Source organism: Chiloscyllium plagiosum, unplaced genomic scaffold (genome assembly GCF_037043375.1).
Source record: "Chiloscyllium plagiosum isolate Xiang-an unplaced genomic scaffold, Cpla_swu_hap1 HiC_scaffold_51, whole genome shotgun sequence".
In the NCBI taxonomy this organism is placed as follows: Eukaryota; Metazoa; Chordata; class Chondrichthyes; order Orectolobiformes; family Hemiscylliidae; genus Chiloscyllium; species Chiloscyllium plagiosum.
The window spans coordinates 34316031-34340306 of record NW_028270189.1 but is presented as its reverse complement, the minus strand read 5'-3'; the positions used below and the strand labels follow the sequence as shown (position 1 = coordinate 34340306).

The window sequence follows — 24276 nt, the reverse complement described above, 5'->3', positions numbered from 1 at the left end:
TGCTCTCCCCCTCCTTCAGTCCTCTGACTTCGTAAACTATAAGCTTTTTTATGTGTAATTTTTACTCCTTGTGCTCAGGGATTTGTTTATTGTGATTGTTGGAAGTAATTTGGATCAGCATTTTTAATTCGAGGTAGCCTGTCAGTTTCGGATAGGATGAATTATTCAGGTACAGTGTTTTCGGTTCATTGTGTTTCATTCCTTATTTTTACAAATACATGCTGTTTGTTTAAAAGTCGGCAGTCGGACCAACTAATTCACTTTGGGAATATCCACTATACACTTTCCTTCAATAAATGGCAACATTACGGACTGGGCTACGTGCTTAAGAATGTTTTGAGTGGTCGGGCCTGGTTCATAACAATGTACAATAACCTTGTTTATTAAACGTCGTGAATTAATGAGTAAAGGATGGAATGAATATGATAATGGCTTTGAGACAGAAAGGGCTGCGGCCAGTGGCTGAGGAGACCTGAGGGGGATGCAGTAATATCTCCCAGTCACTAGTATTCAGCCAAGACTGTTTCTGACAAATGGAATGAAATGCAGTGCAGAGCAAGATAACAGATGACCCCTGATATATGGAATGTTGAACGACAATATGAATGGAATAGGACAATTTTAAATGTGAAGTACATAGTTATATTGTATATATCGACTGCTTAATCACAGGTTATACAGGTTGTTCAGATTGTTTATATCGGGACGGGATATACAGAAATAAAAACAGACACAGATTACAAAATGTGTTGGGTTACAGTGAGTTTCAGCAGAGTAAGAGTGAAGACACAGCTCATACTGAGCTGGTACAGAGATGATGGGCTGCATGACAACTATCTTTTTTTGTAATTATTCAGAGAAACGTGTTGAAAATGCTCAGTGACTGAGGAGATAAGTCTAGTCATAAACACACAGGCAATATCGTAATTAATAAACTATTTTTTTACTTTTCGTCAAGTGTAGATGTCTCTAAAAAGCCTTTTAAATCAAAATCACGTTGGTGAGATCCGCGCATTTATTTTCAGAACTTAAAGAAGAAACAGATTCCAGTGTAATACCTGTGTCACTGGCACAAGTGATAGGAACAGGAATGGAGCATATTGTCCAAATATAACCAACATCCAGATCAATCAAGAATAAGTGGTAATCTGAAATGCAAATGCAAAATGATGGAGAAAAGCAACAGATGACACAGGATCTGGGCAGAGAAACAGAGTTATCAAGTCTTATATGAACCTATCTTGAACAAGTTATGTTGGACTCAAAAGAAGTTAATTCCATTTTTCTCTGCTCCGATACTGCCTGAAAAGTGTGGTTTCTCTCCAGCACTTTCAATTGGTGCAATGGCAGGAAACAGAGTAATGGTGAGCGGTTCCTATTCGAACTGAAGGCTTGTGCCCAGCAGTGTTCCATAGAGGCTGGATCTGAGTTTTCTTTGTTTGTCGTTTATGCAAATGATTTGCATGAGAATATCGAAGGCATGATTCATAAGTTTGTGGATGACACCAAAACTGGTGGCACAGTGGACATTGAAGATTGTTTTCTAAGAATGCAAAAGGATCTTGATGACAGATAGCAGATAGAGTTCAAGCTGGATGAATGTGAGGTGCAGGAAATAGTGTGTGTTTGTTGCTGTCTGTTGCACCAGGAATGGGATGATTTTATTTTCCATATCCTGGGTTCAAAACATCGATATCCTTCATGATCTTTGAGAGGCCTAACCCTCTCTATGGTTACCCTCTTGCTGTTAATGCAGTTGCACAATATTTTTGGATTATCCTTAACCTTATCTGCCCATACTATCTCATATTGACTTTTTGATTTCCTGATTTCTCTCGAAATAATGCCCCCCCCCCCCACTCTTCATATTGACTAAGCGATTAAATTGAATAAAGTTGTCCATATCTAAAGTAAGGTTCTCTTTGATTCTTGAATAAAAGCTTAATAACTGTAGTTGTCCATTGTTCCTTAATCTTCCCTTCACTCTAACAGGAACATAATGCCTCTTAACTCCTGTCGTCACACTATTGAATGCCTCCTGCTTGTCAGACATTGTTTTACCTGCTGACAGTCTACTCCAATCAAGCTTGTGTAAGTCCTTGTTCCATCCCATTAACATTCATGGTACTCCAAATAAATAAAAAAATTAATGAAAGGCTTATTCTTTTCCATAACCATTATGAAACTAATAGAATTATGATTGCAATGCCCAAAACATGCCCTCACGTTTACTTTAATCACTTGCCCTGCCTTTTGCACAAAAGAAGGCTTAGTTTTGCTCCATCTCTGTTAGAATCATCCGGATATTTGTGAAGAAAATTTTCGTGAACATATTTGACAAATTCTTCACCATCCAACCATTTAACTGTGGTAGTCCCAATCAATTTTAAGAAAATTAAAATCCCCCATTATTACAACCTTATTAAGCTTATATATATCCGAGATTTCCCTACATGTTTGTTTCTCAATTTCTTTCTTACTGTTGGAGAGCAATCGGTACAATACAATTAATGTGTTCTTTCCTTTCTTCTTTTTAATTTTGACCCATATATTTTCACTGGACGGTTTTTCACAAAAGAGCAATTAGTGCAATCTGTTCAAAGTCAACTTTATTTTCTTATTTTTAATGCTAGCTGCATATTTTAACTAGATAATTTTTCAGAAATATCATCCTCAGTTCCAGCAATAATTTATTCCTTAATCAAAAATGGCAGACCGCCCCCTCCCTGCCCTCCGCATATATTTTCCACCCTTTCTATGATGCTTAACAACTGGAACATTGAATTGCCATCTCTCAGCTTGAACATCACTCAGGCGAAAGTGAGGACTGCAGATGCTGGAAGTTAGAGTCGAGAGAGTGGTGCTGGAAAAGCACAGCAGGTCTGGCAGCATCCAAGGAGCAGGTAAATCGACACTTCAAGCAAAATCCCTTCATCAGCCCATTCCTGATCAAGGGCTTTTGCCCAACACGTTGATTGTCCTGCTTCTCACATGCTGCCTGACCTGCTGTGCTTTCCCAGCAGTACATTTCCTAGTTGATCATCTCTCAACCAATTTCCTGTAATACATATGATGTCCAGATCCCATGTTCTTGAACATGCCCGGAGTTCATCAGCCTCCCCTGTAAGACCCCTCACATTGAAATAAATGCAATTTCGTGCTTTAGAATTATTATATACTTTTGACTCTCGTTTTTCTTTTCTAATTGATGTGCACCCGTCAAATTCATAAACTTGTCCATTCATCCTACTATTTATTATTCTACTTGGAATATCCCCTTTGTCAACTCTATCAACATAAAGTATCCCTACATAGAAGGAGCAAATCTCCCTGCTAAGATATTGGTTGCTTTCCAGTTTAGATTGGACCAATCCTTTCTGAACAGGTCATTTCTATTCTAAAATAGATTCTAATTTCCCAAAAATCTAAATCCCTCAATAACACAGTAGCTCTTCAACCGTTGGGTTTTCTCTGTTAACCTTTTGTTCCTTCCCAGTTGAGTTTGGCATTGGGAGTAAAACAGAAAGTTTTGCTTTAAAGGTTTTATTATTAATACTCTAACTGACCTCTTAAGTTCATTCTGTACTGCTTTTATCTTTCCCAAAAAGTATCATTCCTGCCAATATCTACAATAATGTTTCTCTACTCAATCTCACCTTTAACAACGTGCTTGAAATGTTTCGAGACGTTCTTCATCTTAGCACAGGGAAATCAACAAAGCATCCTGAATTACCGGTCACTGCCATAGAATCTTCTGTTAATGCCCCGATAGAAAAGTCCACTGAAGCAATAATTCCACTAAATCTTCTCAAACGCTGCTGAACATAAGAATAATTCCAAGTGTCCAATATTTGATTGCTCTTCCATTTAGTTCAATCCCCTTCAGCTGTTCTAAAAGCTGAAAAGCATTTTGGTAGAGGAATAGCCACCGAAGAATTTTGAACTACTTTCTCATCTTTCCTGAGAGCCACACATCTATATGACTGATATGCTGGATAATATTTTCTTTCTAACTCTTCCAGCCATCCTCTCTGTGCCTTATATGAGACTTCAATAATATTATGCCTAAAAGCAGAATTTTTTATGACTCCTTCTGTTACCTTTCATTACCTACAGACAATACTGTTAAAATTGAAAAATATATACATATAGGTATCAAACATAGAAAAATTAAACAAAATCAACCATTTAGCTAAATTAATAAAAATATTCCTCTTCAATAAAGCCCGAGAAGAAAATAGTTTTCTCCAGAGCTGAAAACGTGTAGGATTCTCCGGAAGGAAGGTGCACCTCCTGATTTTAATTAATTAAATAAATTAAATTAATTTAAAAAAACTTCTGCAGTGTAATAAAAGAAATCTTTTAAAACAAAAATAGACATTTCGTTTTTTTTGTAAACCACCCTTAAAAATCTCTTTTAAAAAAAATTCGTTTAAAAGAAAATCGTGAGTTTTTTTGCTGTTTTGTTTGTTTTTGCATGTTAATAAAACAAAATAGAAATAATTATGTTCATTTAATTAACTATAATATTGACTGCAAAAAAGACTATATTAAATATTCAACTGCCTGAAATCCCAGGAGCAGCTAGAAGATCCACGCTGCTCTAAGAACATTTTTTGAAAATGTTTTTACAATATGAAGAAAAGTAGACATATGATTTAATAATTGTTTCCAGTTCAAGGTGGACTTGACGATATGATTTGATCTCCTGCTGTGAGTCTATATATAATTTAGTTGAAATAATGAATCAGTCACTATCGTAGAGACAAAAACTTCCTTCAGCTCTGACTATAGCAGGGAACGATACAAAGAACATTATCGAGGTCCACGTGGAACACAAATGCTGCCGTGAAAGCCATCTAAACCTCATCCAACACTAATTACGTACAAGCTTAATAAATAAAACATACGGAGGAGCATAGTATAAAAGCAGAATTCAGATCCATGTCCAATATAAAATTTGTGGCTCCCTCATAAAAAAGAACTCAACTGCATCACGCTGCAAATTCACCAAAATAGGAAAACAAGCGAATGGAATTCTCAATGCTTTCCCTATGAACAACATCTGAAGAACAGGAGAAAATTAAGGCTTAGTTGCGAACTTCATAAACGATGATGATGAGAATGGGAGGGATGGAGTTTGGAGGGACTGATAAAGAATGTTGTGGATGACAGAAAGATGAACTGGTGGTTCACAGTGAGGAGGAACGTATGAGGATACAAGATGGTATAAACTGGTTGTTCAGCTGGACAGGTCAATTTAACACTGATACCTTTCAGAAGTAACACGATAAGAGTGTACTCAAACTGAAGAGAGGTTGGATTTACTTGATTTTACTTTTAAGCAAAGAAGGCTGAGAGGAGCTCCTGATGGAGGTGTTTAACAACATGAGGGGTCTAGACAAGGAAAACAAAGAGTAGCTCTTCCCCTTACGCGAAGGCTCAATAATAAGGAAATATTTCATTTAAAGAATACACTGCTTTTCCATTCAACTCGTCATTGTGCTCAAACACAGGCACATTTTCTTAATATGATCCAAAGACCAATATTTGCCCGTTCCTTGACATGCCTAGATCTATATAAAGATTTAAAAGGGATTTACCTCGTGGGTCGGGCCTCCATTTGCTGAGAGGTGTGAGGGAGGAGCGAACGACTTCTGGAAAGTCATATATTTGTGTGGTTGCATTACCCGAAACACTACTCGGGTAGTGTCTCCCACCCATCTCCTCCTCTGACAGGAAAAAAAAAACTTCTGTGCACCAGATTGGTAAGGTAGCGAGTTTACTTTTAATTCCACCTTTTTCAGCAATCTCTTTGGGAATTCAGAATAATGGGAATGGAGGTGAGGGCAGTTTAATGTTCCTCCTGCAGAATGTGGGAGGTAAGGGTCACCACTCGTGTCCCTGCTGACTACATCTGCAGGATGTGCACCCAACTGCAGTTCCTCGAAAACCGCGTTAGGGAACTGGAGCTGGAGCTGTATGAACTTCGGATCATTCGGGAGGCAGATGGAGTTATTGCGAGGAGTTACAGGGAGGTAGTCACTCCTCAGGTACAAGAAAAAAGGCAAATGGGTTACAGTCAGGGGATGGAAAGGGAACCGGCAGGCAGTGCAGGGATCCCCTGTGGCCATTCCCCTCAACAATAAGTATACCATTTTGGATATTGTTGGGGGGGTACTTACCAGGGGAAAGCAGTGGGGCACAGGGCTCTGGCACAGTCTGTCCCTGCTGCTCAGAAGGGAAAGGGGAAGAGGAGCAGAACAATAGTCACTGGGGACTCCATCATTAGCGGGACAGATAGGATGTTCTGTGGTGTGTTGCCTCCCAGGTACCGGGGTGCGTGATGTCTCTGATCGAGTTTTTGGGATCCTTAAAGGGGAGGGGGAGCAGCCCCAAGTCGTGGTCCACATTGGGACCAACGACATAGGTCGGAAGCGAGGTGGGGATTTAAGGCAGAAATTTAGGGAGCTAGGATGGAAGCTTCGAGCTGGGACGAACAGAGTTGTTGTCTCTGGTTTGTTGCCCGTGTCACGTGCTAGTGAGTCTGGGAACAGGGAGAGAGAGGAATTGAACACGTGGCTACAGGGATAGTGCGGAAGGGAGGGTTTTGGATTCATGGATAATTGGGGTTCTTTCTAGGGTAGGTGGGATATCTACAAGCAGGATGGTCTTCATCTGAACCAGAGGGGCACCAATATCCTGGGGTGGGGGCGAAATTCGCTAAGGCTATTCGGGTAGGTTTGAACTAATCCAGCAGGCTGATGGGAACCAAAATTGTAGTTCAAGTATAGAAAAGGTTGAGAGTAGGGAGGTCCGAAATTAACTTTCCGGCATGCAAGATGGCACAAGCAAGCAAGAAGTTGGTTTGAAGTGTGTCTAATTCAACGCCAGGAGCAACTGGAATAAGGTAGGTGAACTTGCAGCATGGGTTGATATCTGGGACTTCGATGCTGTGGCCATTTCGGAGACATGGTTAGAGCAGAGACAGGAATGGTTGTTGCAGGTTCCAGGATTTAGATTTTTCAGTAAGAACAGAGTAGATGGTAAAAGAGGGGAGGTGTGGCATTGTTAGTAAAGGACAGTATTACAGTTGTAGAAAGGATGTTTGGGGAATCGTCAACTGAGGTAGAATGGGCTGAGGTTAGAAACAGGAAAGGAGATGTCATCCTGTTGGGAGTTTTCTATAGGCCTCCGAAGAGTTCCAGAGATGTAGAGGACAGGATAGTAAAGATGATTTTCGATAGGAGTGAAAGAGACAGGATAGTTGTCATGGGGGACTTCAACTTTCCAAATATTCACTGGGAACATTATAGTACGAGCAATAGAGATGGGTCAGTTTTTGTCCAGTATGTGCAGGAGGGCTTCTTGCCACTGTATGTCGACAGCCCAACAAGGGGTGAAGCCACATTATATTTGGTACTGGGTAATGAGATCGGCCAGATGTTAGACTTGGAAGGAGGTGAGCACTTCGGTGAAAGCGATCACAATTCTGTTATGTTTACTTTAGTGATAGAAAGGGATAGGTGTATACCACTGGGCAAGAGTTACAGCTGGGGGAGAGGCAATTATGATGCGATTAGGCAAGATTTAGGAAGAATAGGATGAAGAAGGAAACTGCCGGGGATGGGCACATTAGAAAAGTGGAGCTTATTCAAGGAAAAGCTCCTGAGTGTCCGAGATAGGTATGTACCTGTCAGGCAGGAAGGAAGCTGAAGTGCGCGGGAGCCGTGGTTTATGAAGGGATTGGAATTTCTGGTCAAGAGGAAGAAGAAGGCTTATGTTAGGATGAAATGTGAAGGCTCAGTTAGGGCACTTGAGGGTGACAAGGTAGGCAGGGAAAGACCTAAAGAGAGAGCTCAGAAGAGCCAGGAGGAGACATGAGAAGTTGTTGGCGGATAGGATCAGGATAAGCCCAAAGGCTTTTTATAGGTATTTAAGGAATAAAAGGATAAAGAGAGCAAGATTAGAGCCAATCAAGGATAGTAGTGAGAAGTTGTGTGTGGAGTCTGAGGAAATAGGGGAAGCACTAAATGAATATTTTTCAACAGTATTCACTCTAGAAAACTAGTGTTGTCGAGGAGAATACAGAGGTACAAGCTACTAAACTAGATGTGATTGAGGTTCACAAGGACGAGGTATTCTTGAGAAGGTGGCCAGACAGGTAGATGAAAGCAAACCGGTAGATGTGGTGCATTTTGGATTTCAGCAAGGTGTTCGATCAGGTTCCCCACCGTAGGCTATTGCACAAAATGCGGAGGAATGGGATTGTGGGAGATATAGCAGTTTGAATCAATAATTGGCTTGCTGAAAGAAGACAGAGGGTGGTAGTTGATGGGAAATGTTCAGGCACACAGATCCTTGAAAGTTGCCACCCAGGTTGAGAGGGTTGTTAAGAACGCAGACAGTGTTATAGCTTTTATTAATAGAGGGATCGAATTCCAGAACCATGAGGTTATGCTACCCCTGTACAACACTCTGCTGCGGCCGCACTAGGAGTATTGTGTACAGTTCTAGTCACCGCATTATAAGAGAATGTGGAAGCTTTGGAAAGGCTGCAGAGGAGATTTACTCAAATGTTGCCTTGTATGGAGGGTAGCCCTTGCAAGGAAAGGCTGAGAGACTTGAGGCTGTTCTAATTGCTGAGAAGAAGGGTCAGAGGTGACATAATAGAAACAGATAAAATAATCAGAAAGGTTAGATAGGGTGGACAGGGAGAGCCTTTTTTCCAAGTATGATGACGGCGAGCAAGAGGGGACATAGCTTTAAATTGAGGGATGATAGATATAGGACAGATGTCAGAGGTAGTTTCTTTAATCATAGAGAACTAAGGTTATGGAATGCTTTGCCTCCAACGGTAGTAGATTCGCCAACTTTAAGTACATTTACGTCGTCATTGGACAAGCATATGGAAGTGCATGAAATAGCATAGGTTAGATGGGCTTCAGATTGGTACGACATGTCGGACCAACATCGAGGTCCGGAGGGCCTGTACTGCGCGGTATTGTTCTACGATCTATGACTAATATCCACTTCGCATCTTCCTTTTCTAACCAATTCAATGTTTGTATTCTCCCACAATACCTTCAACGCATCGAACTGGGGTCCTTTCGCGCGTTAGGCGAACGTGATGACCACAACACTACAGAAACAAGCCGCAGCCGCACGTCTTGTGGCTCAGTGGCATCCAGCACTGAAAGTTGAAGCCATTCCACGTTTCACCTTTCTGTTTCCAACAGCTCATTGTTGTCCAGTGGAATTGACATCTTGAAATCGTTAAAAAAAAGACACCTGAAATTGATGACAAAATATAGACAAGGATGTCGTCAATGTTTGGACAATAGGGCAAGGTGGAATAGTTTGGGACTACTTTCCCTGCAGCGTAACGGCTGAGATATGATCTTATGGAAAGGTTGTAAACAGAGTATTTACGTGTTTTGCCCTAGCTGGAGAGAGTTGAAAACTCGAAAACATAGGTTTAAGGTGAGTGGGCTGAAATTGACAAAGGACATGAGGCACATTTCCCACACAAAGGATTGTGCGTGTATGGATTGAGCTACCAGAGGACGTGGAGGAGGCTATTACAGTCAGAAAATTGCAAAGGTAACCGGAAGAGTTTCTGGTTAGAAACGGTTTAGAGGGATTGGGGCCAAATACTGGGGAATGGGATTTGTTTACTTTTGGCTATGTGGTGACATAGTAACAGAAGTCAAAAGGTAATTACCTCACCCCACCCCCACTCCAGAAGAGGTGATAACTGCCCTTGAGTGCTTTTTGTTCTCGATGTGAAGAGCTCTCACGCCTGAGTCACCTTCACGTCTCTGGTTGCTGAGTGAATCACACCGAAGGAATTTCACCAGAGCTGCAACTGCCTCACTTCCCCACTCGCCCTCCCGTTTACATTTTCCTGCTCGTCAGTGATTTAAAGAAAACCAAATGGGTTCGATGTCATTCTGTAGCCTCTCTGTCGATTCCTCCGTTTCAGTTCCAACACGACTTAGATCTCGGGGCGCACCTTTATACAAGCGACGCTACGAAAGCGCAAGTTCAAAGGTTCCTCTGAAAGTGTAATTTCTTTCATTGCTGTTGCTGGTTGAATGTGCGACTAACGTGCGAACCGGTCCAAAACATGATTCAGGACCTCTGGTGCCAATTCTCGCACGTTGAATAACGACAGACAGCTTCCAAATGAGGGCTTTCAGAGACGACTTTGGGCTACATTTGACAGACAGACAAGTTCAGGAATCCGTGGTGCGCTGTGACACCAGCACATCAGCTTCTTTCCTGTCTTTGAACCGAGCCGCCTGCGCAAGGAATGCAAATGCGGTACTGCGTTTCGTGGACGGAACAGAAGGCGGTAACTACACTCTCAAACAGATTGGCATATGATCAGAACCAGGTTGGAGAAAAACTTTACAATGCTTTGCACAGTAATTAAATGGAATTGCATTACATTACATTTCACTACGAGAGCAGATATGTTCAAGCAAATTCGAAGGCAGGTTTGCAGATGGGAAAGCAAGCAAGAAAGCTCCGTTCTTGTCCATGTAAAAGGCAGGAGCTGAAGAACGAAACAGTTTCTGCCCAATTTCGAACTGGGGACCTTTCGCGTGTGAGGCGAACGTGATGACCACTACACTACCGAAACAAGCCGCAGGCACCCGACCTGCGGTTCAGTGGCATCCAGCACTGAAAGTTGAAGCCATTCCACGTTTCACCTTTCTGTTTCCAACAGCACGTTGTTGTCCAGCGGAATTGACATCTTGAAAACGTAAAACAAAGACCCGTGAAATTGATGACAAAATACAGACAAAGATGTCGACAATGTTTGGACCGTAGGACGAGTTGGAATGGTTTGGGACGACTTTCCCTGCAGCGGAACGGCTGCGACATGATCTGATGGAAGGCTTGTAAATTGAGTATTTACGTGTTTTACCCAAGTTGGGGTGAGTTGAAAACTCGAGAGCATAGGTTTAAGGTGAGTGGGCTGAAATTGACAAAGGAGCTGAGGCACATTGTCCACACAGAAGGATGTGCGTGTTTGGGATGAGCTACCAGAGGAAGTGGAGGAGGCTATTACAATCAGAAAATTGCAAAGGTAATCGGATGAGTTTCTGGATAGGATGGGTTTAGAGGGATTGGGGCCAAATGCTGGGGAACGGGACTTGTTTAATTTTGGCTATGTGGTGAGCATGGACGAGATACACCGAGGTATCTGTTTCCACGCGGTGTACCCCAATAACGTCGTGTTGCTTACACCGGCTTAAAAGGATGACTTTTTAGCGGAGTTTGCCATCGCAGTCTGTGGCACAATCATTTAGTCTGTTCGACTGCTCACGGGAAAGGTAGTATTGTGAAACACTGCAGAAACGAACGACTTCCTTACTTTTGCTCCTACTGACCATACTCTGTGAAATTTTCCCAGATCCTCAGATGAGGATTTTTGCAGCTGGAAGTTACCTCAGAAACCCTGTCAACTCGAAATGTATTGAGCCAATCGCAAAACAGAAAGCATTTAACACGGAACACAAACAAAACTGGCATATCTAATGTATTTTCAGACACAGCGAAGCATGAATGCTAAATGTGAGACAGTCCGAGGGCATGAGTCATAAAGTAATCTCACAACTAACAACAGGGCAATTCCAAACTACTCTTTCAAACATACTGCAGCCTAAGTGCACCACCACTTCCCAGACAATGCTGTAAAGAGAGAAAGAAAGAACACAATAAGAATTGGCCATAAAAAGTGAATTTCACCAATCACAGTCTCGATTAGATTACCTTTCCCTTCCGATGTCTCCAGGACGGAAATGAAGGAAATGGGAGAAATTCAATAACATATGACATCGAAATTCATTGGAACGATTTTCCCATTAGCCAGAAAACCAAATAACGACGAGTCGAGTCACCGCAGGACTTTGTTTCACAACAGCGATGAAATAACAGTCTCCATGCAGTTCCAGTGAAAGCTCAACTTGCCTGGAAGGGCAGAACTGTTTGCGATTTTCCGCGCGGGAGGCGAACACTATCATAATTGCAGAGACACTTTGAAATATTTGGCACTATCCCACACAACATTTAATTCCCTGGGAAGCAAACCCATTTTTCTTTTGTTTTCAACATCAATATACCGTGGGGATAGAAACAGCATTTCAACGAGCTGCAGCGTTGGAGTTGATCAGCAGAGATGGCAGTGGTGAGATTCGAAACACGCCCTTTTCGAGAGTGGAACCTGGATCGAGCGCCATCGACCACTCGGCCACATTAACAGCCGGTCGCGCGCCCCATTTTCTTGCATTTCCAATTGTGCTCCTGCATAACGACAGATGCAAAGTCACATGAAAAGGGTTCCATGATACCTCTCCGACTGGCAAGGCTGCTGCGATGTGCCCGTCTGCAATGTCAATTTCGCAGTAGATAATGATAGCCCTTCAATCTAGACAAAAATCAATGGTAGGCTGAGTGTACGTTCTCAGACTCTTTTCAGCTACAATTGTATCTGTGAGTGCGTGAGAATATATGTTCGCTTATGATTTGGTCAAATAACCATGAGCTGCTTGACATTAATGCTATTTTGATTCTTGCTTTGCTAAATGATTTCGCCCATTGCTCGAAACAGGACGACTTTCACTTTTACATGGAACACGAAACACACCGGACGACAGGGGAAATGCACAAAGCTGAGCAGGCCGTGTTCCACATCATACCGTGCAGCATAGGTTCAGTCACTGTGTCTGTTTTGCAGAATAAGAGTCCCAAAGAATGTTCTCCACCCTAAAAGCGGAGGTAGCATTACAATCCGAGAACGACAGATCACATTGTGAGGATGCTCTGACCTCGGAGCCAGTTCGAGATGCCACTTTCCTTGCCTTTTACCTTAACCGTGCAATTTGCTGCAGAGATGTTCACTCCTGGACATGAGTTGGAAACCTGTGTGGAAATCGACGAGAAGCGACTCAATACATTTTGCTAAATTCCATGGTGCTTTGTAGAAATGCAGTTTCTGTTCACCTCAATCTAAAAGGCATTTTCTGAACATAGTAACAGAATTCAAAAGGTAATTACCTCACCCCACCCCCACTCCAGAAGAGGTGCTAACTGCCCTTGAGTGCTTTTTGTTCTCCATGTGAAGAGCTCTCACGCCTGAGTCACCTTCACGTCTCTGGTTGCTGAGTGAATCACACCGAAGGAATTTCACCAGAGCTGCAACTGCCTCACTTCCCCACTCGCCCTCCCCGTTTACATTTTCCTGCTCGTCAGTGATTTAAAGAAAACCAAATGGATTCGATGTCATTCTGTAGCCTCTCTGTCGATTCCTCCGTTTCAGTTCCAGCATGACTCAGATCTCGGGGCGCACCTTAATGCTAGCGACGCTATGAAAGCACAAGTTCAAAGGTTCCTCTGAAAGTGTAATTTCTTTCATTGCTGTTGCTGGTTGAATGAGCCACTAACGTGCGAACTGCTCCAAAACATGATCCAGGACCTCTGGTGCCAATTCTCGCACGTTGAATAACGACAGACAGCTTCCAAATGAGGGCTTTCAGAGACGACTTTGGGCTACATTTGACAGACAGACAAGTTCAGGAATCCGTGGTGCGCTGTGACACCAGCGCATCAGCTTCTTTCCTGTCTTTGAACCGGGCCGCCTGCGCAAGGAATGCAAATGCAGTACTGCTTTTCGTGGACGGAACAGAAGGCGGTAACTACACTCTCAAACAGAATGGCATATGATCACAATCAGGTTGGAGAAAAACTTTACAATGCCTTGCACAGTAATTAAATGGAGTTGCATTACATTTCACTACGAGAGCAGATTTGTTCAAGCAAATTCGAAGGCAGGTTTGCAGATGGGAAAGCAAGCAAGAAAGCTCCGTTCTTGTTCATGTAAAAGTCTGCAGTTGAAGAACAAAACAGTTTCTGCCCAATTTCGAACTGGGGACCTATCGCGTGTTAGGTGAACTAGATGACCACTACACTACAAAAACAAGTCGCAGCCACCCCGGCTGTGGCTCAGTGTCATCCAGCACTGAAAGGTGAAGCCGTTCTACCTTTCACCTTTCTGTTTCCAATAGCTCGTTGTTTAATGGGACTTGTTTAATTTTGGCTATGTGGTGAGCATGGACGAGATACATCGAAGTATTTGTTTCCACTCGGTGTACCCCAATAACGTTGTGTTGCTTACACCGGCTTTAAAGGATTACTTTTTCGCGGAGTTTGCCGTCGCAGTCTGTGGCACAATCATTTAGTCTGTTCGACTGCTCACGGGTAAGGTAGTATTGTGAAACACTGCAGAAACGAACGACTTCCTTACTTTTGCTCCGACTGACCATACTCCGGGAAATTTTCCCAGATTCTCAGTTGAGGAGTTTTGCAGCTGGAAGTTACCTCAGAAACCCTGTTAATTCGTAATGTATTGAACGAATCGCAAAACAGAAAGCATTTAACACGGAACACAAACAAAACTGGCAAACCAAATGTATTTTCAGACACAGAGATGCATGAATGCTAAATGTGAGACAGTCCGGGGGCATGAGCCATAAACTAATCTCGCAACTAACAACAGGGCAATTCCAAACTACTCTTTCAAACATATTGGAGCCTGAGTGCACCACCACCTCCCAGACAATGCTGAAATGAGAGAAAGAAAGAACATAATAAGAATGGGCCATAAAAAGTGAATTTCACCAATCACAGTCTCGATTAGATTACCTTTCCCTTCCGATGTCTCCAGGACGGAAATGAAGGAAATGGGAGAAATTCAATAACATATGACATCGAAATTCATTGGAACGATTTTCCCATTAGCCAGATAACGACGAGTCGAGTCACCGCAGGACTTTGTTTCACAACAGCGATGAAATTACAGTCTCCATTCGGTTCCAGTGAAAGCTCAACTTGCCTGGAAGGGCAGAGCTGTTTGCGATTTTCCGCGCGGGAGGCGAACACTATCATAACTGCAGAGACACTTTGAAATATTTGGCACTACCCCACACAACATTTAATTCCCTGGGAAGCAAACCCATTTTTCTTTTGTTTTCAACATCAATTTTCCGTGGGGACAGAAACAGCATTTTAACGAGCTGCAGCGTTGGAGTTGATCAGCAGAAAATGGCAGCGGTGGGATTTGAGCCCACGCCTCTGTCGAGACTGGAGCCTAAATCCAGCGCCTTAGACCGCTCGGCCACACTACCAGCCGGCCGCGCTCCCCATTTTCTTGCACTTCCAATTGTGATGCTGCATAACAACAGATGCAAAGTCACGTGAAAAGGGTTCCATGATCCCTCTCCGACTCGCACAACTGCTGGGATGTGCCCGTCTACAATATTAATTTCGCTGCAGATAATGATAGCCCATCAATCCAGAAAAGTATCAATGCTAAGTTGAGTCTATCTTCTCAGACTCTTTTCAGCTACAAATGTATCTGTGAGTGCGTGAGAACATACGATCGGTTATGATTTGGTCAAATAACCATGAGCTGCTTGACATTACTGCAATTTCGATTCTTGCTTTGCTAAATGATTTCACCCTTTGGTCGAAACAGGACAACTTTCACGTTTGCACGGAACATGAAACACACCGGACTACAGGGAAAATGCACAAAGCTGAGCTGGCCGTGTTCCACATCATACCGCGCAGCATCGTTTCAGTCACTGTGTCTGTTATGCAGAATAAGAGTCCCAAAGAATGTTCTCCACCCTAAAACCGGAGGTAGCATTACAATCTGAGAACGACAGAGCACATTGTGAGGATGCTCTGACCTCGGAGCCGGTTCGAGATGCCACTTTCCTTGCCTTTTTGCCTTAACCGTGCAATTCGCTGCAGAGATGTTCACACCTGGATATGAGCCACATGGATACCAACTGAGTCGACGAGAAGCGACTCAATAAATTATGCTAAATTCCACGGTGCTTATTAGAAATGCAGTTTCTGTTCACATCAATCTAAAAGACAGTTTCTGAACGTAGTAACAGAAGTCAAAAGGTAATTAGCTCACCCCTCCCCCCCACTCCGGAAGAGGTGCTAACTGCCCTTGAGTGCTTTTTGTTCTCGATGTGAAGAGCTCTCAAACAGAATGGCATATGATCACAACCAGGTTGGAGAAAAATTTACAATACTTTGCACAGTAATTAAATGGAGTTGCATTACATTTCATAACGAGAGCAGATTTGTTCAAGCAAATTCGAAGGCAGGTTTACAGATGGGAAAGCAAGCAAGAAAGCTCCGTTCTTGTCCATGTTAAATGCTGCAGTTGAAGATGAAAGCAGTTTCTGCCCATTTTCAAACTGGGGATTTTTCGCGTTTTGGACGAACGCGATGACCACTACACTACCGGAACAAGCCCCTGCCGCCGTTCCTGTGGCTCAGTGGCGTCCACCACCATTTCCCAGTCAATACTGAAAAGAGAGAAAGAAAGAACCTAATAAGAATGGGCAATAAAAAGTGAATTTCACCAATCACAGTCTCGATTAGATTACCTTTCCCTTCCGATGTCTCCAAGACGAAAATGAAGGAAATGGGAGAAATTCAATAACATATGACACCGAAATTCATCGGAACGATTTTTCCATTCGCCAGAAAATCAAATTAGGGCGACTCGAGTCACCGCAGGACTGTGTTTCACAACAGCGATGAAATAACAGTCTTCATTCGGTTCCAGTACAAGCTCAACTTGCCAGGAACGTAATGCAGCTTGCGCCCGCGATTTAACAAGTGGGAGGCGAACACGATCATGACAAGATGGACACTGACCCCGTCTCCATAAAACAAACTCCCGATCCTGCTTATTATTTCAACACGCCGCAGCCACAGAAATTGCAGTGTGGGGACTCGAGCCTAAGCTTCTTTCATAATTGAGTTCTGAAGCAGGCGCCTCCGGCTCCTTGGCTCCCATTCATCGGGCTGATTCGGTTCGAATAGTGAAATTTCCTGTGTCTGATCCGCAGGACATCCTGCAGGATTTTCAGACAGCGCCATCTTCCCTGTGACATTTACGTGCTGGATAACCTTCTATTGTGTCATGTGTCCCGGCTTTGCCAATATCACCGTTGTTTAACTTCCTACATCCTGTTGGTCGAACTGTGATTCCACTCAGAATCACAAATGTGTAACAAAACACCTTAGCTGTGCTGGCTCTCTACAGAGATAAATGTGCTTCTCTTTTCGTATCATTCTCTTGCCTTCTCCCTGTAACTCTACACATTTTTGCTTTCAACATAAACATTGAATTAGTTTTTCAACAACTCGATTGAAACTGCGTCTTTGTCAATGTGAGACCCTAACTACTCCCGATGTGAAAACATCTCTCCTCATGTACATTTTTCTTCTTGTACTAATATCTTTAAAACTCTGCCGAATCGTTCTCGATACTTTCAGGCGAAGGGAGCATTTCCCCTTCCTCATTCCCTCTGTCTAACCTACTCATGTCTTGGAAAGGTTGAACAAGGCCAGCTTTTGGCCTTCTGCTCTCCAAGGAGACCTGTCCCAACTTTCCAAATGACCTTTATTGTTGATATTCCTCATATACCACACTATTCTCATCAACCTGTTCAGCGCTGTTTCCAATCATTTCACGTCCCCACTTCCTAAAGTTTCACACCCAGAACTGTACGAACATCAAGATGGTGGATTTATTCAGAGTGGGATTCTGTGGGTGAACATCCTCTAACACTTGTTTGACTTCCACCGCATGTGGTAGTGTGCCATGCCCACTACAATGACACTTCTGAGCCCAAAACTCAAAGTTATTTCAAAGGGTGCAACTTAATGATTTACATGTTTTTATCAGGCAGTTGATAGGACGACCGAGCAAAAGTGAAGTCAAACAACCAAGACTCGATGGCAACTTGAAGTGAGACATTCTCCCATGCCAGTATTAACACAAGCTGCTGAGCGAAGATCATGCCCTAGACACTCTTACATTGCCAACACCAAACCAGCTGAGATTCGGTCAGGTCCAACTACATCCCAATTTGTTCTCAGATTTCTGAGCGTCAAAGTGTTTTCAGAATATCGCCTTGACATTTTGTCTCCTTGTTCACAGAACAGTACTGTTTATCCCTTCTGCTTGGACTAAGTTGTCTCCATCGGCAGAGTATTCAGTTATTTCCCTCCACCGGCAATCAGTGTGAGGAGAGGCAAGTGTCGTTACACTCTAAAGCTCGCTGTCATCGGCACGGCCAGTTCCATCAAGTGGTGCGAATCAGCAAATTTGATTGGGAGCTTCCTGTAAATATCATTTATCTGAGCCAACGATAAAGACGTTGAGCTGGTGGGTAAGACACAAATGTACTCCGGACTCTCCACCCTCAGGTAAAGTCATGTGACGGCATTTTTGTGCAGCCCGATTGCTGTTCAAAATCCATCTTCACACAGCAATCCTGCAGAAAGGCTTTTGTAACACTAACATCGGCTTCTTTGCCGCAATCGGGCACCAGTGAACATCTGAACCCCAACTTTCCTAGATAAAGACAATCCGATTGAAAGTCTCACTCACTGATAGCCATCCCCACGTCCTTGAGCTGCGGGTCTGCAGACAGTTTAACGCAGAAGATAGGGTTAACAATGAGACTTTGTTTCACCATCAGCCACTCTGTCCCAGAGACAGGAAGAGGGACAGCATCAATGCGTGGCGTCACTCACGCGCCGATAGAAGCTGTTCAGCCCATCGAGTCCATAGCGACTTTCTGACGCTTATATATCCCTGTGGTTATTCATAGTTGGTGATGTATGTCCTAATAATGTGGAGATGTCCCTGTATCGCAATTCTGTCTCCAACAAATTGATCCAATTGTAATTCACAGCTTTTCATTTCACAGGAAGAACACTGCTGTGTGAAACGGCGTGGGGAATAACTGCAGGGCGTCATGCGCATAGAGCACTCTACAACTGATGTATCTCACCTTCACCAGTTTATTCCCAGCTCTGGCAAGAGATTTTGCGAATCAGATCAGAGCACACCGACAGAGAACAGGAAAAGATGTTCCAGAACTTCACAAGTGTGTTTCCTCATTTGTGTAAATTTCCCGTGTGTATCGGTATGAAATATTCATTTCTGATACATTGAATGAAAGGAAGCAGAAATGAAACAGCACGCAATGCGTAGAATGGAGATCTATTATAGAAAAACACTGGAGGGGGCAGTACACACACTGAAACATGGAATTGTCAACGAGTAGAGGATGTTTTCAATCCATTAATCTCATGGTTATGAGCCCAATACGCCCCACTGGGCCGCTTTGTTAGCGCTGACCACAGCAGTCTCACACAGTCTTCAGCTTTTCGGTCTGGCGTGTGGCTTGTACCTCAGAGGATGATTTCAAAAGGTCTTCACTATTATTGTGTGACACTCTGTAGCACAGATGTGTCCCGGCTGTGTCAATATAACCGGTGACTAACTTGCCATATTCTGTTGGTTTAACTGTTATATCACTCAGAATCACAAAATATGTCACAGTGCAAAGTGAGCCTATGCAGACCCCAAACAATAACGAAATGTCTATGTCGGTCGATTGATTGACTTTATTTGATTGATTGATTATAACATGAACCTCAGTACAGTGAAAACTTTTGTCTGCGATTGGTAAAGGCAGATCATACTAATCAAGGACATGCAGATCACAGCATAAGTAAAACAAAATTTTGGACTGATTAAGGCTTTCAGGTTACTCCACACAGGACGTGCTCTCGGCAAAATCCACATTAACAGGATCAGCATCATTTGAAGTTAGCGAATCCATTTCTCAGTCTTGTAACGACCTACAAGAAGTTGCTGTTGTGTGTCTTTAAGCTTCGGTGCCTTGTTCTGAACTCAAGCTCATCAAAATTATACATTCTGAGTCAAAAATAGAACCATATGCAAAACTCCAGTGCTCAAGTGTGACTTCTCACACGAACATCACCCACCCGAGGCGATATCACACCCAAGACCAACAAGCCAGGACCGCAACAGAAGCATGATCCATGCATCAGGTGAGTTTCCTTGTTTAAAAAATAGGGTTTTTTCTGTTGTTTCGGAGGGTAGGCCGCACTGAGTTTTAATAGCAGCTCCTTGCCATTCTGACTTCCGGTTCCCCTGAGGCTGTGCTCGGCACTTCCTTTGCGAGCGGTCTCCCATCATTGGCAGCTGGACGAACTCATCTTCAATTGGCAATTAGTGTTGTGGGAGAGAAACATGAATACGCTTTTCAGCCCACTATCAAACACGGGGTTGTGGAGCGCGGGAGGGGGTTAGAGGTAGTCGGAGTTATGGAAATTCTGGAAAGCTGCATAAAAGAGAGATCGCGCATGCACAGGACTTAATAATCTTTAGGGAACCTTGTGCAAATAACGCCATCTGAGACCGATAGAAATGTGAAGAACTGCAGGGAACGAGAGAATCTCTTCCAGTCATCTGTGTCTGTGTCCTTCTCGAAGTCATAGCGAGGGTTCTGCTGTCTGATTCAGCATGGGATGATACTGCAGCGAGTCCTGTCGCTCAGACGTTGCACCTGATGTGTATAAGTTTTATCACGTTACCCCCAGCTCAGAGAACAGATTCACAGCTCACATCATCCCGGAGTGACAGGGAACAGAAGAAAGCGATTCAGACCATCATCTGAACACCTCCTGGGGAGAAAACGGATGTGGGAGAGCAGACAGTCTCGACCAGTGCATGTTCCCAGCATTTACAATCTTGGTCTGTGTGATAACAAAAGCAGGAACCAGGAACTGTTTATCTTACTTCTTAAAACAGGTGTGAAAATTTGCAGAGCATAGATACATGCTGTTAGTGAAATGATGAAAAGCAGAGTACAGTTCACAGAGTATGGGTTATGTGCTCAGCACGCTCCAACTGGGACCCTCTGCTCACCGGATTTGAGCACAAACAAAGAAATGACTCAGTGACAAATACTGTTGAAACGGATTCTGTGAGGAATTGAAAGCGATGGAATGAAAAGCCCCTTGAGAGCGGGATGTAACATGACGTGTGTAGGGATCGTTTTCCAGACTCGAGGAGAGTGCGCAGTGTTGTTTCCATGTTATTGTCGGGATCCCTGTCGCTTAGACACACTGCACCTTTTGTACAATGGCACAAATGCACGGAAGTTTTGTGCAGAGGGGACAACTTCAAAATCGTTAATGAGGCAAAATGCACAAATGAGCAAAACAACAAAGCAACCACAGAATCTGGTGTTACGTGACGGGGTAAACCCCCTCTGCTAATGGAAACCAGCAAAGCAGAAAGGATTCACCCCTTGCTGTATTCTGTTAAAATTCCAGAGACAAAGAAACAACCCAAAAATCACTACTTAAAGTTAAAAATAGCAACGTTATTGCTTTTTATTGACAGAGAATAATCAACCTAAAACTCCTTTCTCTCAACCTTCTGCTCTGCAATACCTTCCCTCACTCCGACCCCAATAACCTTTACCAAAAAGTTCAAATTTAAAAACCAGATCGTTGTCGAATATTCTCTTTGTATCTTCCTCTGTAGATGTTTTTCTCCAGGTCGGTGTTGATGCTTTTTTTCTATGCAATCTATTTCTCCAGAGAGACACCTCTTGGAGATTTTACTGCCATCCTACATCTGTTGGTCTTTTAGCTGCTCTCTTTGCTGTTCTTTGCCGCTCTGAGTAATTCTTTAAAATGTCCGAGATTTGTCCCACAAAGCGTCGGACCGTTTCATTGGTTTTAACATTTTAAAAATATCAAATTCAATCTTGATTGGGGCATAATTTAAACTGATTGGCCGAATTCAAATTTGATGTTTGTATCCATGTAACACAGTTCTTAGTTGTTTTCATCAAATGTTTTGTTGTTCTGGACTCCTTGTGCTAGCCAGACATTTCAACACCATTAAAAGTACGTTACATCCACAACTTCATAACATCGGCATTTGCCAAGACAGTCTATTTCTCTCAACATTGCTCTCTATCAATCTCATGTGTCTGAGATTTGAACAATCTCTGGTCAATGTTAATCAAAACTGCTTTATTCTCATAACCTCAGATTTAACATGCCCCCTTAATTATGTCCACCAATATTAATTTATTTTGCACTGTGTTACTTCAGCACACGTTGAGAAGAAATAAAAATGCGAACAACATTCACCTATGTGACTGCAATTTGACCCAATGTTGCTGCAGCCAACAGATTCAGCTGTAAGTGAAATAGCCTTCATCTTTCCTGTACCAGTAATGAGATTGCATAGCATTGTGTTAAGTTTTCATGAGTTGAATTAGACCTAGCATCATTTCACGGGGCGAAATTTACTGATGAAATACACGGGGGTTGGGGGGTTCAATTTGGTTAGGAAGGATATGGTCAGAGTTCCCTTGATACAAAATCGTTAGAGACTATGGAAATGAGATTTATTGGGAGGAATAGGCACGAGAAAAGAAAAGAAGTGATTTAATGGGATGGTGGAATAGATGAAGATTTACGCGACATAAATCAGGAATGACTGAGTTGTGTCCTAATGGAGGTTTTCCAGCGGATGTGAGGTTGGTAAGGGTAAATAAGAGGGAAATTACCTCGTTCAGGTGAGTGTATAACTCGAGGTTAGAGCTTCAAAACCAGCGAGGAAAGACAACGAAGTTGGCAGCAGGTACTTTTTATTCTGAGTTTTTGAATTCGGAGATTACTTTCCAGACAGAAAAATAAAATTAGAAGATGATTCCAGCATATTTGAAAAGCCAGTTGCAGACACACAAAAAGCGAATTTAACAGGGGCAGAGATTCTGGGCTGCCTGAATGGTGAGGCAAAAGTGACACACTCACAAATTGTTTAGCGTTAATCGGAAAGGAATTGCATAATATCTGCAACTGAACATGTTAAGTGAAAGAAGAGCTGGTGGTGTTGAAATGTGAAGCAGCTGATTCGAAGTGAACTACTACAAATTGTTAATGTACTGAGCTGTTTGTTTTAGCTTTACATTAAATGGAAGCTGGTTATCTCAGTCCGCTGGCTAACTGGTTTATGGTATAGAGTGAGACTAACAACGTGGGATTAATTGCCGCACTCTCTCAGGTTGCCATAAGAATCATCATCTCCACTGCTCCTGCGATCTGTAATGCAATTGTGACTCGAGTGAGTAGGAATGGACCTGTCAATGTCAAGCACAATTATCTTTGCCATCTGTTGCCTTGAACATTTGGTCACAATGACCAGGAACGGGACTGAGTCCATTTAATACTCACTGGTCTCCTCCCGAAACATCCAGCTACAAGACTCGTCCTTATTCCTGTTGGAACTCTCTGTTCTGCACAGCAGCAAAACTATTTGTCATGACTTTACCAGATTCACTGACAACATTCAGTCTACCCAAAGAGATAAATCTAATTCCTTTCGAACGGTTTAATGATCTGTGTGAATTTGCAGCAAACAGGATTATATGAAACGAGTTTAACAACCTTTTCAAGAATGTAATCCAGTGCAGTGTTAGAGATTTGAAAAAGGTCATCAAGCTAAAATATCATCTCTGTTTCTCGATCCACAGATGGTTTACTACCTGGGGAGTTTGTGCAGTTTTACGGTTAATAATTGATACCATTCCCAAAGACAGAACAATCCCACAAATCAGAAACTGGAGTTTTAGAATAGATGCTGCTTTATTCGACATTATTTTTCAACTACGCTTCAGTCTTATGCTCCAATAATTCCTGATCAACGTCAGTAAAACCAGCGTTAGATAAGGATTGAAATTACAACTGCGGCAGTTTAACACGCTGTTCAGTGCCAAGCGCTGATCAGTTGCTCCGCTGGAGCCGCCGGCAGCAAGCCTATAAAGTGCCCTACTCGTACCTCTGGGACCTTCGACCCGCATGTTTTACTTTTGTTGTCGTTCTGAAATTAAAGGTGAGGCAGAGGAGGAGGAACTGATGTGTACCTGTGACTATTCGCGCATCAGGTTCAGGAAAACATAGAAAAACGTTGTGCAAAATAGACTTGATTGAAAACTGGGTTTCTGTGGGTCGCTGCGTTGTTTACAGACAATGTTATATTATCGCTGTCACAGGACTTCTCATTCGGTCGGCTTCAATTTAGCACAGAATTCGATTCAACGACACTTCACTCACCTCCTTCTGCAAGTTCTTACAGACAACATGAAACATACTGCACTCATCATCAAACTTCACCATGGCTACATCCAAGGACATGTTGCACAGTTTTCATGAATACTGAAGATATAAGAATATCATGCAAGAGTAAATTGATTTTCAGTTTAAATTGTAAAGTGATAAGAATCCAAAGTGAGATAGATAATCCCGAAATTCATGTTTATTACCGTGGCC

General features: G+C 42.7%; 1 non-coding gene across 1 annotated transcript; it reads right to left on the bottom strand.

Annotated features, from left to right (window-relative positions):
• Nucleotides 1-15112: 15112 nt before the first annotated feature.
• trnal-uag (transfer RNA leucine (anticodon UAG)) lies at nucleotides 15113-15194 on the bottom strand. The gene has a single exon. It is a non-coding gene; the product is annotated as a tRNA-Leu (tRNA).
• Nucleotides 15195-24276: the final 9082 nt, after the last annotated feature.